Consider the following 17,592-nt stretch of genomic DNA (forward strand, 5'->3'; position numbering starts at 1 on the left):
GCCATTCATTGTTCCATGTACGTGAAGAACACTGAGAAATGCACTGAACTCTGAGAGATGAATGTGAAAAGCTTTGAAATGGGAAGATACTGTACCTTGCAATACCTGAATTTGGAATTCCAATATTCCTCATAAATATGAAAGAAAGAAGTGGGTCTCAGTAAGGATAGTTAATAATCGAACAGCTGCTAGCTAGTCTCTCCCTTGCCACACCATTCATCTGGAAACCATGACAGCGAGGTTAATGTTTACACAAGCCTTCTTTGTTGGGGAGCAACACTCAAGACATTGGACATTTCTAACTCTGGTAGTCAATGTTTTCTGGGCTGAGGTGTGCAGGTTCCTCCTTTGCCTGTACAGGCAACATAAGGCCACACTCTTAGAGGTAGTATTATTACATGTTTGTATTTCACAATGATTTTCAGAAGGCCAGTCCTGAAAGCACACTTTGTCCGGGGAGGGAGGGAGTGGAGGGAGTGGTGTCAGAAAGGTGAGCTGTCTGACTCCTGACCGTTGATTGGGTGGGTGGGACTGCCTGAGCTGCTTTTGTAAGGACTGGGGCTAATGTTTCACTCAGGTAACAGTGTACTTGAATTGGAGTAGTCAGAATAACGTTAGATAACACACAGGACACCGGATTAAACAGTAAAGTACACAGAGGGGGGAAAACATCAATGTTTGTAGGGTCTCGTCTTTCAAGCCTGTAGAAACCTGGTAAGCCCAGGAGGCTATAAGGTAGACCCAATGCCTACAACGGGTCACTAATTACCACTTATGAGAAAAGTGACTCATTCACTCTAATTATTAACTCTTTATGAACACATACTGAGATACGTAACTGCATTCAGACATTTAAATACTTTTGAATGGGAGTACTTAGGAAATGTCTTTAAATGGAGATATTTGCCGAAGAACCTAAAAGGTATAGAGGGGATAAATGATGCAGGACAACACACCACATTTGTTCTCTGTACACAGTTAATTTAAGACAGCTTTCCACTCCTGTCACTGATCCTATGAACACTACCCTTGCAGTGCCACTCTCTCTCACTCTCCACTCCCTCTCTCCCTTTCTGTCCTATCACCTCTCTCCTATCACCTCTCCTTCTCTCGTTCCCTTCATTTGCAGATGGCGGTGGAGTGAGGTGGCTGAGAACTAGTATGTGTGTGAGTGAGTGGAAGGACACATCCTCCCCTCGGAGAGAAAGAGAAAACAGAGAAAGAGAGAGAGGAAGAAGAAGCAGCTGCTCTCCAGTAACAGGGTAAGACAATTCCACCCGACTGAACTTGACTCGTACTGTAAATGAACTAGAAACCACCCACAAACAGTTGTATCTGTTGATAAAAATGATAATTGATAAGATAATTTGCAACATATGATCTTCCATGCTGTTGTACAGTATTTCAACTGTTTCTTTTTCCATAACCTTTGAACTTTTAACTACAGTGTGTTGAGCACGAGTTCTGCATTCCTAAATGGGATTAACGGATAAGAATCAAATCGTGTCCGACGACCTAAACAATAACAACTGTTATGATCTCGAGTTTTTTTCCAGGTATAAAAACTGCCGTGCTAGGGTTTTTAAAAGTCCAGATTCTGTGTGATTATTCCACCGCCTACAGAGAGGCTTCAACCTGTTTCTGTCAAAACAACACTATGCACTCATCCAGCAAGAAGGATGATTGCCATTACAGTGTTTGTCTTTCCTAAGTTATCCTTCATTGTCATCTAATAAAACTGCCTTTGGTAAACAACACTGCTCTGTATACAAAGCATCATGCTGGTTGTGAACAGGACCAGAGTAATCGCTGATCATTCACTGGACAATCAGATTTCATAACGGCTGTTTGGTTAAAATACCTTTATTAAAGGGAGAGCACAAAACCATTGAGTTCCGGTTCATATTGCTTTAGTCTAGTACCCAGAGATCGATTATAGGTGGTAGCTTTCTACCTTAGTCCCTCCATTATCAACAGGTAATACTCCATGTGTTCACTGCACTGCCGTGGTGTGTGGAGACTTGCTGAAAGTGTCAGGTCCCCTGGGCTTGTGTTGTTTGGCTCACTGAGGAGTCCCCTGGCTCTCATTGTGCAGTGCTGTTACGTAGGACTTATCAGTCACACTTCCTTTTTAGAGGCTTTTTCCAGGGAGGGACCATGTTGGTACCTGGTTTCTATTTACTTACATGGTAAGTAAGCAGCAGTGGAGGCTGCTGAGGGGAGGATGGCTCATAATAATGGCTGGAACGGAGCGAATGGAATGGTATCAAACACATAGAAATCATGTGTTTGGTGTATTTGATACCATTCCACCCATTCCACTCCAGCCATTACCACAATCTCATCCTCCCCAGTTAAGTTGCCACCAGCCTCCTGAGGTAAGCAGGTCATAAGATGTTAAGATAGTCTATACTTTGAACTTTTTAAATAATTTACATAAATGTATGTATTTCTTTGTTTATTGTTCTTTAGACATTCAGGTGTATTTTCACAGCCATTTCCAGTTAATAATTCACTCATTGTCTACACCTGAAATCTATTTCTATTCAAATGGCCCGATTTGTTTACATTCCGGAAGCATTTAATCGGATTATTTTATTGTATGCGTGGCGCTGTAAAAAGTAGATGGTTTCCTCTTATCTATACAGTAGCTCAGCTGTGGGGTTCCATTATAGCCTTGGGGGAACAGCCGGCCATGCTGACGTCACTACAGGCACTCGAGGACCTGAGGTGTCGCAGCCGCAGGTGTGTGTGTGTGAGGTCTAAAAGGTTATACAAGTTCATCACCTCATTAAACAGTAATACACAGGCTTATCCTCGCCAGATCCACAGATAGACAGAGCCATGGATAGCCAGCCATCATATACAGTCTCTTGGCTTGATTTTGAATTTTAATAGACGCCATTTTGACACTAAAAGTTACACCTGAGACATTGACACTTCTAGTTACAATGCAAATTAGAAGGTTTTAATCATGGAAAGTTTGGTGCCAATAAGGAGGATAGTTAGCTGAACTCTATAGCTCTTAAAGGCTCTTCTACCACAGAGTGCATACGTAGTATACAGATGCCGTATCTTCATTTGAGCCAGTTAAAACAGCATGAATATAATCCTGCAGCAACAGGAAATGTGAATTGTTATGTGGATTATAATAATGGACATGTTTTGTAGGGGTTGATACATTTATCATTAGGGCAAATAGAGGCTGACATTTTAAAGTGGAAATTACAATTCCTTCAACAACAGGATGATCAAATTAAGATACGGCATCTGTACTATGCTGTTTGTAGCCAGCTGGATCAGGACTGGCCAGCCAGCTTCAGTAATATCCTGAACCTGCAGGATAGGATTCCACCAGAGACAGTACCTCTGCTTTTCCCTATTGTTGGGCTTGTTCTCTGCAGGTGTCCATTCTGCTGGGCACCAGGGTTCAAGGTTCAAGGCCTGGTTGCTGTTTGTGGTTCAGTAGTTGGGTTGCTCAGTGAGCTGCACCGACCTTTAGTTTTCTACTCTGCAGGGAGATAATGTTCCAGTTGACAGCTAGATGCAGAGCAGGGTTGCTGTATTAGACTGGGTTGCTGTATTAGACTGGGTTGCTGTATTAGACTGGGTTGCTGTATTAGACTGGGTTGCTGTATTAGACAGGGTTGATGTATTAGACAGGGTTGATGTATTAGACTGGGTTGCGACAGGGTTGCTATATTAGACAGGGTTGCTGTAATAGAATTGGTTGCTGTAATAGAATTGGTTGCTGTATTAGACAGGGTTGCTGTAATAGAATTGGTTGCTGTAATAGAATTGGTTGCTGTATTAGACTGGGTTTCTGTATTAGACAGGGTTGCTGTATTAGACAGGGTTGCTGTATTAAATAGGGTTGCTGTATTAGACAGGATTGCTGTATTAGACAGGGTTGCTGTATTAGACAGGGTTGCTGTATTAGACAGGGTTGCTGTATTAGACAGGGTTGCTGTATTAGACAGGGTTGCTGTATTAGACAGGGTTGCTGTATTAGACAGGGTTTCTGTATTAAACTGGGTTTCTATATTAGACAGGGTTTCTGTATTAGACAGGGTTGCTGTATTAGACAGGGTTGCTGTAATAGAATTGGTTGCTGTAATAGAATTGGTTGCTGTATTAGACTGGGTTTCTGTATTAGACAGGGTTGCTGTATTAGACAGGGTTGCTGTATTAGACAGGGTTTCTGTATTAGACAGGGTTTCTGTATTAGACTGGTTTGCTGTAATATAATTGGTTGCTGTATTAGACAGGATTGCTGTATTAGACAGGGTTTCTGTATTAGACAGGGTTGTTGTATTAGACAGGGTTGTTGTAATATAATTGGTTGCTGTATTAGACAGGGTTGCTGTATTAAATAGGGTTGCTGTATTAGACAGGATTGCTGTATTAGACAGGGTTTCTGTATTAGACAGGGTTGCTGTATTAGACAGGGTTGCTGTATTAGACAGGGTTGCTGTATTAGACAGGGTTGCTGTATTAGACCGGGTTGCTGTATTAGACCGGGTTGCTGTATTAGACCGGGTTGCTGTATTAGACCGGGTTGCTGTATTAGACAGGGTTGTTGTATTAGACAGGGTTGCTGTATTAGACAGGGTTGCTGTATAAGACAGGGTTGCTGTATTAGACAGGGTTGCTGTATTAGACTGGGTTGCTGTATTAGACAGGGTTGTTGCATTAGACAGGGTTGCTGTATTAGACTGGGTTGTTGTATAAGACAGGGTTGCTGTATAAGACAGGGTTGCTGTATTAGACAGGGTTGCTGTATTAGACAGGGTTGCTGTATTAGACAGGGTTGCTGTATTAGACAGGGTTGTTGCATTAGACAGGGTTGTTGTATTAGACAGGGTTGCTGTATAAGACAGGGTTGTTGCATTAGACAGGGTTGCTGTATTAGACAGGGTTGCTGTATTAGACTGTATTAGACAGGGTTGTTGTATTAGAGAGGGTTTCTGTATTAGACAGGGTTGCTGTATTAGACAGGGTTGTTGTCTTAGACAGGGTTTCTGTATTAGACAGGGTTGCTGTATTAGACATGGTTGCTGTATTAGACAGGGTTGTTGTATTAGACTGGGTTGCTGTATTAGACTGGGTTGCTGTATTAGACAGGGTTGTTGTATTAGACAGGGTTGCTGTATTAGACAGGGTTGTTGTATTAGACAGGGTTGTTGTATTAGACAGGGTTGCTGTATTAGACTGTATTAGACTGGGTTTCTGTATTAGACAGGGTTGTTGTATTAGACAGGGTTGCTGTATTAGACAGGGTTGCTGTATTAGACAGGGTTGCTGTATTAGACAGTGTTGCTGTATTAGACAGGGTTGCTGTATTAGACAGGGTTGTTGAATTAGACAGGGTTGCTGTATTAGACTGGGTTGTTGTATTAGACAGGGTTGCTGTATTAGACTGGGTTGCTGTATTAGACAGGGTTGCTGTATTAGACAGGGTTGCTGTATTAGACAGGGTTGCTGTATTAGACAGGGTTGATGTATTATACAGGGTTGCTGTATTAGACTGGGTTGCTGTATTAGACTGGGTTGCTGTATTAGACAGGGTTGCTGTATTAGACAGGGTTGCTGTATTAGACAGGGTTGCTGTATTAGACAGGGTTGCTGTATTAGACAGGGTTGCTGTATTAGACAGGGTTGCTGTATTAGACTGTATTAGACAGGGTTGTTGTATTAGACAGGGTTTCTGTATTAGACAGGGTTGCTGTATTAGACAGGGTTGTTGTCTTAGACAAGGTTTCTGTATTAGATAGGGTTGCTGTATTAGACAGGGTTGCTGTATTAGACAGGGTTGCTGTATTAGACTGTATTAGACAGGGTTGTTGTATTAGACAGGGTTGTTGTATTAGACAGGGTTGCTGTATTAGACAGGGTTGCTGTATTAGACAGGGTTGCTGTATTAGACAGGGTTGCTGTATTAGACAGGGTTGCTGTATTAGACAGGGTTGCTGTATTAGACAGGGTTGCTGTATTAGACAGGGTTGCTGTATTAGACTGGGTTGCTGTATTAGACAGGGTTGCTGTATTAGACAGGGTTGCTGTATTAGACTGGGTTGCTGTATTATACTGGGTTGCTGTATTAGACTGGGTTGCTGTATTAGACTGGGTTGATGTATTAGACAGGGTTGCTGTATTAGACAGGGTTGCTGTATTAGACAGGGTTGCTGTATTAGACAGGGTTGCTGTATTAGACTGTATTAGACAGGGTTGTTGTATTAGACAGGGTTTCTGTATTAGACAGGGTTGCTGTATTAGACAGGGTTGTTGTCTTAGACAGGGTTTCTGTATTAGACAGGGTTGCTGTATTAGACAGGGTTGCTGTATAAGACAGGGTTGCTGTATTAGACAGGGTTGTTGTATTAGACAGGGTTGCTGTATTAGACAGGGTTGCTGTATAAGACAGGGTTGCTGTATTAGACAGGGTTGTTGTATTAGACAGGGTTGCTGTATTAGACAGGGTTGTTGCATTAGACAGGGTTGTTGTATTAGACAGGGTTGCTGTATAAGACAGGGTTGTTGCATTAGACAGGGTTGTTGTATTAGACAGGGTTGCTGTATAAGACAGGGTTGCTGTATTAGACAGGGTTGCTGTATTAGAATGTATTATACTGGGTTGCTGTATTAGACAGGGTTGCTGTATTAGACTGGGTTGCAGTATTAGAGAGGGTTGCTGTATTAGACAGGGATGTTGTATTAGACAGGGTTGCTGTATTAGACTGGGTTGCTGTATTAGACAGGGTTGCTGTATTAGACAGGGTTGCTGTATTAGACAGGGTTGCAGTATTAGACTGGGTTGCTGTATTAGACAGGGTTGCTGTATTAGACAGGGTTGCTGTATTAGACTGGGTTGCTGTATTAGACTGGGTTGCTGTATTAGACTGGGTTGCTGTATTAGACTGGGTTGCTGTATTAGACTGGGTTGCTGTATTAGACAGGGTTGCTGTATTAGACAGGGTTGCTGTATTAGACAGGGTTGCTGTATTAGACAGGGTTGCTGTATTAGACAGGGTTGCTGTATTAGACTGTATTAGACAGGGTTGTTGTATTAGACAGGGTTTCTGTATTAGACAGGGTTGCTGTATTAGACAGGGTTGTTGTCTTAGACAGGGTTTCTGTATTAGACAGGGTTGCTGTATTAGACATGGTTGCTGTATTAGACAGGGTTGCTGTATTAGACTGGGTTGCTGTATTAGACTGGGTTGCTGTATTAGACAGGGTTGTTGTATTAGACAGGGTTGCTGTATTAGACTGTATTATACTGGGTTGCCTTATTAGACAGGGTTGTTGTACTAGACAGGGTTGCTGTATTAGACAGGGTTGCTGTATTAGACAGGGTTGCTGTATTAGACTGGGTTGTTGTATTAGACTGGGTTGCTGTATTAGACAGGGTTGCTGTATTAGACTGGGTTGCTGTATTAGACAGGGTTGCTGTATGAGACTGGGTTGCTGTATTAGACAGGGTTGCTGTATTAGACAGGGTTGCTGTATTAGACAGGATTGCTGTATTAGACAGGGTTGCTGTATTAGACAGGGTTGCTGTATTAGACTGGGTTGCTGTATTATACAGGGTTGCTGTATTAGACAGGGTTGCTGTATTAGACTGTATTAGACAGGGTTCTTGTATTAGACAGGGTTTCTATATTAGACAGGGTTGCTGTATTAGACAGGGTTGCTGTATTAGACAGGGTTGTTGTCTTAGACAGGGTTTCTGTATTAGACAGGGTTGCTGTATTAGACAGGGTTGCTGTATTAGACAGGGTTGCTGTATTAGACAGGGTTGTTGTATTAGACAGGGTTGCTGTATTAGACAGGGTTGTTGTATTAGACAGGGTTGTTGTATTAGACAGGGTTGATGTATTAGACTGTATTATACTGGGTTGCTGTATTAGACAGGGTTGTTGTATTAGACAGGGTTGCTGTATTAGACAGGTTTGTTGTATTAGACAGGGTTGCTGTATTAGGCAGGGTTGCTGTATTAGACTGGGTTGCTGTATTAGACAGGGTTGTTGTATTAGACAGGGTTGTTGTATTAGACAGGGTTGCTGTATAAGACTGGGTTGCTGTATTAGACTGGGTTGCTGTATTAGACTGGGTTGTTGTATTAGACAGTGTTGTTGTATTAGACAGGGTTGCTGTATTAGACAGGGTTGCTGTATTAGACTGGGTTGCTTTATTAGACAGGGTTGTTGTATTAGACAGGGTTGCTGTATTAGACAGGGTTGCTGTATTAGACAGGGTTGCTGTATTAGACAGGGTTGCTGTATTAGACAGGGTTGTTGTATTAGACAGGGTTGCTGTATTAGACAGGGTTGCTGTATTAGACAGGGTTGTTGTATTAGACAGGGTTGCTGTATTAGACTGGGTTGCTGTATTAGACAGGGTTGTTGTATTAGACAGGGTTGCTGTATTAGACTGGGTTGCTGTATTAGACAGGGTTGTTGTATTAGACAGGGTTGCTGTATTAGACAGGGTTGCTGTATTAGACAGGGTTGCTGTATTAGAAAGGGTTGCTGTATTAGACAGGGTTGCTGTATTAGACAGGGTTCTTGTATTAGACAGGGTTGCTGTATTAGACAGGGTTGTTGTATTAGACAGGGTTGCTGTATTAGACAGGGTTGTTGTATTAGTCAGGGTTGCTGTATTAGACAGGGTTGCTGTGTAAGACAGGGTTGCTGTATTAGACAGGGTTGTTGTATTAGACAGGGTTGCTGTATAAGACAGGGTTGTTGCATTAGACAGGGTTGTTGCATTAGACAGGGTTGCTGTATTAGACAGGGTTGCTGTATTAGAATGTATTATACTGGGTTGCTGTATTAGACAGGGTTGCTGTATTAGACTGGGTTGCTGTATTAGAGAGGGTTGCTGTATTAGACAGGGTTGTTGTATTAGACAGGGTTGCTGTATTAGACAGGGTTGTTGCATTAGACAGGGTTGCTGTATTAGACAGGGTTGCTGTATAAGACAGGGTTGCTGTATAAGACAGGGTTGTTGCATTAGACAGGGTTGTTGTATTAGACAGGGTTGCTGTATAAGACAGGGTTGTTGCATTAGACAGGGTTGTTGCATTGGACAGGGTTGCTGTATTAGACAGGGTTGCTGTATTAGAATGTATTATACTGGGTTGCTGTATTAGACAGGGTTGCTGTATTAGACAGGGTTGTTGTATTAGACAGGGTTGCTGTATTAGACAGGGTTGCTGTATTAGACAGGGTTGCTGTATTAGACAGGGTTGCTGTATTAGACTGGGTTGTTGTATTAGACAGGGTTGCTGTATTAGACAGGGTTGTTGTATTAGACAGGGTTGCTGTATTAGACAGGGTTGTTGTATTAGACAGGGTTATTGTATTAGACAGGGTTGCTGTATAAGACAGGGTTGCTGTATTAGACAGGGTTGTTGTATTAGACAGGGTTGCTGTATTAGACAGGGTTGTTGCATTAGACAGGGTTGTTGTATTAGACAGGGTTGCTGTATTAGACAGGGTTGTTGCATTAGACAGGGTTGCTGTATAAGACAGTGTTGTTGCATTAGACAGGGTTGTTGCATTAGACAGGGTTGCTGTATTAGACAGGGTTGCTGTATTAGACTGGGTTGCTGTATTATACTGGGTTGCTGTATTAGACTGGGTTGCTGTATTAGACTGGGTTGCTGTATTAGACAGGGTTGCTGTATTAGACAGGGTTGCTGTATTAGACAGGGTTGCTGTATTAGACAGGGTTGCTGTATTAGACTGTATTAGACAGGGTTGTTGTATTAGACAGGGTTTCTGTATTAGACAGGGTTGCTGTATTAGACAGGGTTGTTGTCTTAGACAGGGTTTCTGTATTAGACAGGGTTGCTGTATTAGACAGGGTTGCTGTATAAGACAGGGTTGCTGTATTAGACAGGGTTGTTGTATTAGACAGGGTTGCTGTATTAGACAGGGTTGCTGTATAAGACAGGGTTGCTGTATTAGACAGGGTTGTTGTATTAGACAGGGTTGCTGTATTAGACAGGGTTGTTGCATTAGACAGGGTTGTTGTATTAGACAGGGTTGCTGTATAAGACAGGGTTGTTGCATTAGACAGGGTTGTTGTATTAGACAGGGTTGCTGTATAAGACAGGGTTGTTGCATTAGACAGGGTTGCTGTATTAGAATGTATTATACTGGGTTGCTGTATTAGACAGGGTTGCTGTATTAGACTGGGTTGCTGTATTAGAGAGGGTTGCTGTATTAGACAGGGATGTTGTATTAGACTGGGTTGCTGTATTAGACCGGGTTGTTGTATTAGACAGGGATTTTGTTTTATACAGGGTTGCTGTATTAGACAGGGTTGCTGTATTAGACAGGGTTGCTGTATTAGACAGGGTTGTTGTATTAGACAGGGTTGTTGTATTAGACAGGGTTGTTGTATTAGACAGGGTTGCTGTATTATACTGGGTTGTTGTATTAGACAGGGTTGCTGTATTAGACTGGGTTGCTGTATTAGACAGGGTTGCTGTATTAGACAGGGTTGCTGTATTAGACAGGGTTGCAGTATTAGACTGGGTTGCTGTATTAGACAGGGTTGCTGTATTAGACAGGGTTGCTGTATTAGACTGGGTTGCTGTATTAGACTGGGTTGCTGTATTAGACTGGGTTGCTGTATTAGACTGGGTTGCTGTATTAGACAGGGTTGCTGTATTAGACAGGGTTGCTGTATTAGACAGGGTTGCTGTATTAGACAGGGTTGCTGTATTAGACAGGGTTGCTGTATTAGACTGTATTAGACAGGGTTGTTGTATTAGACAGGGTTTCTGTATTAGACAGGGTTGCTGTATTAGACAGGGTTGTTGTCTTAGACAGGGTTTCTGTATTAGACAGGGTTGCTGTATTAGACATGGTTGCTGTATTAGACAGGGTTGCTGTATTAGACTGGGTTGCTGTATTAGACTGGGTTGCTGTATTAGACAGGGTTGTTGTATTAGACAGGGTTGCTGTATTAGACTGTATTATACTGGGTTGCCTTATTAGACAGGGTTGTTGTACTAGACAGGGTTGCTGTATTAGACAGGGTTGCTGTATTAGACAGGGTTGCTGTATTAGACTGGGTTGTTGTATTAGACAGTGTTGTTGTATTAGACAGGGTTGCTGTATTAGACAGGGTTGCTGTATTAGACTGGGTTGCTGTATTAGACAGGGTTGTTGTATTAGACAGGGTTGCTGTATTAGACAGGGTTGCTGTATTAGACAGGGTTGCTGTATTAGACAGGGTTGCTGTATTAGACTGTATTAGACAGGGTTGTTGTATTAGACAGGGTTTCTGTATTAGACAGGGTTGCTGTATTAGACAGGGTTGTTGTCTTAGACAGGGTTTCTGTATTAGACAGGGTTGCTGTATTAGACATGGTTGCTGTATTAGACAGGGTTGCTGTATTAGACTGGGTTGCTGTATTAGACTGGGTTGCTGTATTAGACAGGGTTGTTGTATTAGACAGGGTTGCTGTATTAGACTGTATTATACTGGGTTGCCTTATTAGACAGGGTTGTTGTACTAGACAGGGTTGCTGTATTAGACAGGGTTGCTGTATTAGACAGGGTTGCTGTATTAGACTGGGTTGTTGTATTAGACTGGGTTGCTGTATTAGACAGGGTTGCTGTATTAGACTGGGTTGCTGTATTAGACAGGGTTGCTGTATGAGACTGGGTTGCTGTATTAGACAGGGTTGCTGTATTAGACAGGGTTGCTGTATTAGACAGGGTTGCTGTATTAGACAGGGTTGCTGTATTAGACAGGGTTGCTGTATTAGACTGGGTTGCTGTATTATACAGGGTTGCTGTATTAGACAGGGTTGCTGTATTAGACTGTATTAGACAGGGTTCTTGTATTAGACAGGGTTTCTATATTAGACAGGGTTGCTGTATTAGACAGGGTTGCTGTATTAGACAGGGTTGTTGTCTTAGACAGGGTTTCTGTATTAGACAGGGTTGCTGTATTAGACAGGGTTGCTGTATTAGACAGGGTTGCTGTATTAGACAGGGTTGTTGTATTAGACAGGGTTGCTGTATTAGACAGGGTTGTTGTATTAGACAGGGTTGTTGTATTAGACAGGGTTGATGTATTAGACTGTATTATACTGGGTTGCTGTATTAGACAGGGTTGTTGTATTAGACAGGGTTGCTGTATTAGACAGGTTTGTTGTATTAGACAGGGTTGCTGTATTAGGCAGGGTTGCTGTATTAGACTGGGTTGCTGTATTAGACAGGGTTGTTGTATTAGACAGGGTTGTTGTATTAGACAGGGTTGCTGTATAAGACTGGGTTGCTGTATTAGACTGGGTTGCTGTATTAGACTGGGTTGTTGTATTAGACAGTGTTGTTGTATTAGACAGGGTTGCTGTATTAGACAGGGTTGCTGTATTAGACTGGGTTGCTGTATTAGACAGGGTTGTTGTATTAGACAGGGTTGCTGTATTAGACAGGGTTGCTGTATTAGACAGGGTTGCTGTATTAGACAGGGTTGCTGTATTAGACTGGGTTGCTGTATTAGACAGGGTTGCTGTATTAGACAGGGTTGCTGTATTAGACTGGGTTGCTGTATTAGACAGGGTTGCTGTATTAGACTGGGTTGCTGTATTAGACTGGGTTGCTCTATTAGACAGGGTTGTTGTATTAGACAGGGTTGCTGTATTAGACAGGGTTGTTGTATTAGACAGGGTTGCTGTATTAGACAGGGTTGCTGTATTAGACAGGGTTGTTGTATTAGACAGGGTTGCTGTATTAGACTGGGTTGCTGTATTAGACAGGGTTGTTGTATTAGACAGGGTTGCTGTATTAGACTGGGTTGCTGTATTAGACAGGGTTGTTGTATTAGACAGGGTTGCTGTATTAGACAGGGTTGCTGTATTAGACAGGGTTGCTGTATTAGAAAGGGTTGCTGTATTAGACAGGGTTGCTGTATTAGACAGGGTTCTTGTATTAGACAGGGTTGCTGTATTAGACAGGGTTGTTGTATTAGACAGGGTTGCTGTATTAGACAGGGTTGTTGTATTAGTCAGGGTTGCTGTATTAGACAGGGTTGCTGTATAAGACAGGGTTGCTGTATTAGACAGGGTTGTTGTATTAGACAGGGTTGCTGTATAAGACAGGGTTGTTGCATTAGACAGGGTTGTTGCATTAGACAGGGTTGCTGTATTAGACAGGGTTGCTGTATTAGAATGTATTATACTGGGTTGCTGTATTAGACAGGGTTGCTGTATTAGACTGGGTTGCTGTATTAGAGAGGGTTGCTGTATTAGACAGGGTTGTTGTATTAGACAGGGTTGCTGTATTAGACAGGGTTGTTGCATTAGACAGGGTTGTTGTATTAGACAGGGTTGCTGTATAAGACAGGGTTGCTGTATAAGACAGGGTTGTTGCATTAGACAGGGTTGTTGTATTAGACAGGGTTGCTGTATAAGACAGGGTTGTTGCATTAGACAGGGTTGTTGCATTGGACAGGGTTGCTGTATTAGACAGGGTTGCTGTATTAGAATGTATTATACTGGGTTGCTGTATTAGACAGGGTTGCTGTATTAGACAGGGTTGTTGTATTAGACAGGGTTGCTGTATTAGACAGGGTTGCTGTATTAGACAGGGTTGCTGTATTAGACAGGGTTGCTGTATTAGACTGGGTTGTTGTATTAGACAGGGTTGCTGTATTAGACAGGGTTGTTGTATTAGACAGGGTTGCTGTATTAGACAGGGTTGTTGTATTAGACAGGGTTGCTGTATTAGACAGGGTTGCTGTATAAGACAGGGTTGCTGTATTAGACAGGGTTGTTGTATTAGACAGGGTTGCTGTATTAGACAGGGTTGTTGCATTAGACAGGGTTGTTGTATTAGACAGGGTTGCTGTATTAGACAGGGTTGTTGCATTAGACAGGGTTGCTGTATAAGACAGTGTTGTTGCATTAGACAGGGTTGTTGCATTAGACAGGGTTGCTGTATTAGACAGGGTTGCTGCATTAGAATGTATTATACTGGGTTGCTGTATTAGACAGGGTTGCTGTATTAGACTGGGTTGCTGTATTAGAGAGGGTTGCTGTATTAGACAGGGTTGTTGTATTAGACAGGGTTGCTGTATTAGACAGGGTTGTTGCATTAGACAGGGTTGTTGTATTAGACAGGGTTGCTGTATAAGACAGGGTTGCTGTATAAGACAGGGTTGTTGCATTAGACAGGGTTGTTGTATTAGACAGGGTTGCTGTATAAGACAGGGTTGTTGCATTAGACAGGGTTGTTGCATTAGACAGGGTTGCTGTATTAGACAGGGTTGCTGTATTAGAATGTATTATACTGGGTTGCTGTATTAGACAGGGTTGCTGTATAAGACAGGGTTGTTGCATTAGACAGGGTTGTTGTATTAGACAGGGTTGCTGTATTAGACAGGGTTGCTGTATTAGACTGGGTTGCTGTATTATACTGGGTTGCTGTATTAGACTGGGTTGCTGTATTAGACTGGGTTGCTGTATTAGACAGGGTTGCTGTATTAGACAGGGTTGCTGTATTAGACAGGGTTGCTGTATTAGACAGGGTTGCTGTATTAGACTGTATTAGACAGGGTTGTTGTATTAGACAGGGTTTCTGTATTAGACAGGGTTGCTGTATTAGACAGGGTTGTTGTCTTAGACAGGGTTTCTGTATTAGACAGGGTTGCTGTATTAGACAGGGTTGCTGTATAAGACAGGGTTGCTGTATTAGACAGGGTTGTTGTATTAGACAGGGTTGCTGTATTAGACAGGGTTGCTGTATAAGACAGGGTTGCTGTATTAGACAGGGTTGTTGTATTAGACAGGGTTGCTGTATTAGACAGGGTTGTTGCATTAGACAGGGTTGTTGTATTAGACAGGGTTGCTGTATAAGACAGGGTTGTTGCATTAGACAGGGTTGTTGTATTAGACAGGGTTGCTGTATAAGACAGGGTTGTTGCATTAGACAGGGTTGCTGTATTAGACAGGGTTGCTGTATTAGAATGTATTATACTGGGTTGCTGTATTAGACAGGGTTGCTGTATTAGACTGGGTTGCTGTATTAGAGAGGGTTGCTGTATTAGACAGGGATGTTGTATTAGACTGGGTTGCTGTATTAGACCGGGTTGTTGTATTAGACAGGGATTTTGTTTTATACAGGGTTGCTGTATTAGACAGGGTTGCTGTATTAGACAGGGTTGCTGTATTAGACAGGGTTGTTGTATTAGACAGGGTTGTTGTATTAGACAGGGTTGTTGTATTAGACAGGGTTGCTGTATTATACTGGGTTGTTGTATTAGACAGGGTTGCTGTATTAGACTGGGTTGCTGTATTAGACAGGGTTGCTGTATTAGACAGGGTTGCAGTATTAGACTGGGTTGCTGTATTAGACAGGGTTGCTGTATTAGACAGGGTTGCTGTATTAGACTGGGTTGCTGTATTAGACTGGGTTGCTGTATTAGACTGGGTTGCTGTATTAGACTGGGTTGCTGTATTAGACAGGGTTGCTGTATTAGACAGGGTTGCTGTATTAGACAGGGTTGCTGTATTAGACAGGGTTGCTGTATTAGACAGGGTTGCTGTATTAGACTGTATTAGACAGGGTTGTTGTATTAGACAGGGTTTCTGTATTAGACAGGGTTGCTGTATTAGACAGGGTTGTTGTCTTAGACAGGGTTTCTGTATTAGACAGGGTTGCTGTATTAGACATGGTTGCTGTATTAGACAGGGTTGCTGTATTAGACTGGGTTGCTGTATTAGACTGGGTTGCTGTATTAGACAGGGTTGTTGTATTAGACAGGGTTGCTGTATTAGACTGTATTATACTGGGTTGCTGTATTAGACAGGGTTGCTGTATTAGACTGTATTAGACAGGGTTCTTGTATTAGACAGGGTTTCTATATTAGACAGGGTTGCTGTATTAGACAGGGTTGCTGTATTAGACAGGGTTGTTGTCTTAGACAGGGTTTCTGTATTAGACAGGGTTGCTGTATTAGACAGGGTTGCTGTATTAGACAGGGTTGCTGTATTAGACAGGGTTGTTGTATTAGACAGGGTTGCTGTATTAGACAGGGTTGTTGTATTAGACAGGGTTGTTGTATTAGACAGGGTTGCTGTATTAGACTGTATTATACAGGGTTGCTGTATTAGACAGGGTTGTTGTATTAGACAGGGTTGCTGTATTAGACTGGGTTGCTGTATTAGACAGGGTTGCTGTATTAGACTGGGTTGCTGTATTAGACTGGGTTGCTCTATTAGACAGGGTTGTTGTATTAGACAGGGTTGCTGTATTAGACAGGGTTGTTGTATTAGACAGGGTTGCTGTATTAGACAGGGTTGCTGTATTAGACAGCGTTGTTGTATTAGACAGGGTTGCTGTATTAGACTGGGTTGCTGTATTAGACAGGGTTGTTGTATTAGACAGGGTTGCTGTATTAGACTGGGTTGCTGTATTAGACAGGGTTGTTGTATTAGACAGGGTTGCTGTATTAGACAGGGTTGCTGTATTAGACAGGGTTGCTGTATTAGACAGGGTTGCTGTATTAGACAGGGTTGCTGTATTAGACAGGGTTCTTGTATTAGACAGGGTTGCTGTATTAGACAGGGTTGTTGTATTAGACAGGGTTGCTGTATTAGACAGGGTTGTTGTATTAGTCAGGGTTGCTGTATTAGACAGGGTTGCTGTATAAGACAGGGTTGCTGTATTAGACAGGGTTGTTGTATTAGACAGGGTTGCTGTATAAGACAGGGTTGTTGCATTAGACAGGGTTGTTGCATTAGACAGGGTTGCTGTATTAGACAGGGTTGCTGTATTAGAATGTATTATACTGGGTTGCTGTATTAGACAGGGTTGCTGTATTAGACTGGGTTGCTGTATTAGAGAGGGTTGCTGTATTAGACAGGGTTGTTGTATTAGACAGGGTTGCTGTATTAGACAGGGTTGTTGCATTAGACAGGGTTGTTGTATTAGACAGGGTTGCTGTATAAGACAGGGTTGCTGTATAAGACAGGGTTGTTGCATTAGACAGGGTTGTTGTATTAGACAGGGTTGCTGTATAAGACAGGGTTGTTGCATTAGACAGGGTTGTTGCATTGGACAGGGTTGCTGTATTAGACAGGGTTGCTGTATTAGAATGTATTATACTGGGTTGCTGTATTAGACAGGGTTGCTGTATTAGACAGGGTTGTTGTATTAGACAGGGTTGCTGTATTAGACAGGGTTGCTGTATTAGACAGGGTTGCTGTATTAGACAGGGTTGCTGTATTAGACTGGGTTGTTGTATTAGACAGGGTTGCTGTATTAGACAGGGTTGTTGTATTAGACAGGGTTGCTGTATTAGACAGGGTTGTTGTATTAGACAGGGTTGCTGTATTAGACAGGGTTGCTGTATAAGACAGGGTTGCTGTATTAGACAGGGTTGTTGTATTAGACAGGGTTGCTGTATTAGACAGGGTTGTTGCATTAGACAGGGTTGTTGTATTAGACAGGGTTGCTGTATTAGACAGGGTTGTTGCATTAGACAGGGTTGCTGTATAAGACAGTGTTGTTGCATTAGACAGGGTTGTTGCATTAGACAGGGTTGCTGTATTAGACAGGGTTGCTG

General features: G+C 42.3%; 1 protein-coding gene across 2 annotated transcripts in view; it reads left to right on the forward strand.

Annotated features, from left to right (window-relative positions):
- Positions 1-1,076: 1,076 nt before the first annotated feature.
- Positions 1,077-17,592, forward strand: part of cracdlb (cracd like b) — a 53,612-nt gene continuing 37,096 nt past the window's right edge. For both annotated transcript variants that reach the window (XM_055908579.1, XM_055908580.1), the window contains exon 1: positions 1,077-1,262. The gene's annotated coding sequence lies outside the window, so the exon portion shown is untranslated. The remainder of the gene's footprint in view (positions 1,263-17,592) is intronic.

The sequence above is a fragment of the Salvelinus fontinalis genome, chromosome 41 (assembly GCF_029448725.1).
Source record: "Salvelinus fontinalis isolate EN_2023a chromosome 41, ASM2944872v1, whole genome shotgun sequence".
In the NCBI taxonomy this organism is placed as follows: Eukaryota; Metazoa; Chordata; class Actinopteri; order Salmoniformes; family Salmonidae; genus Salvelinus; species Salvelinus fontinalis.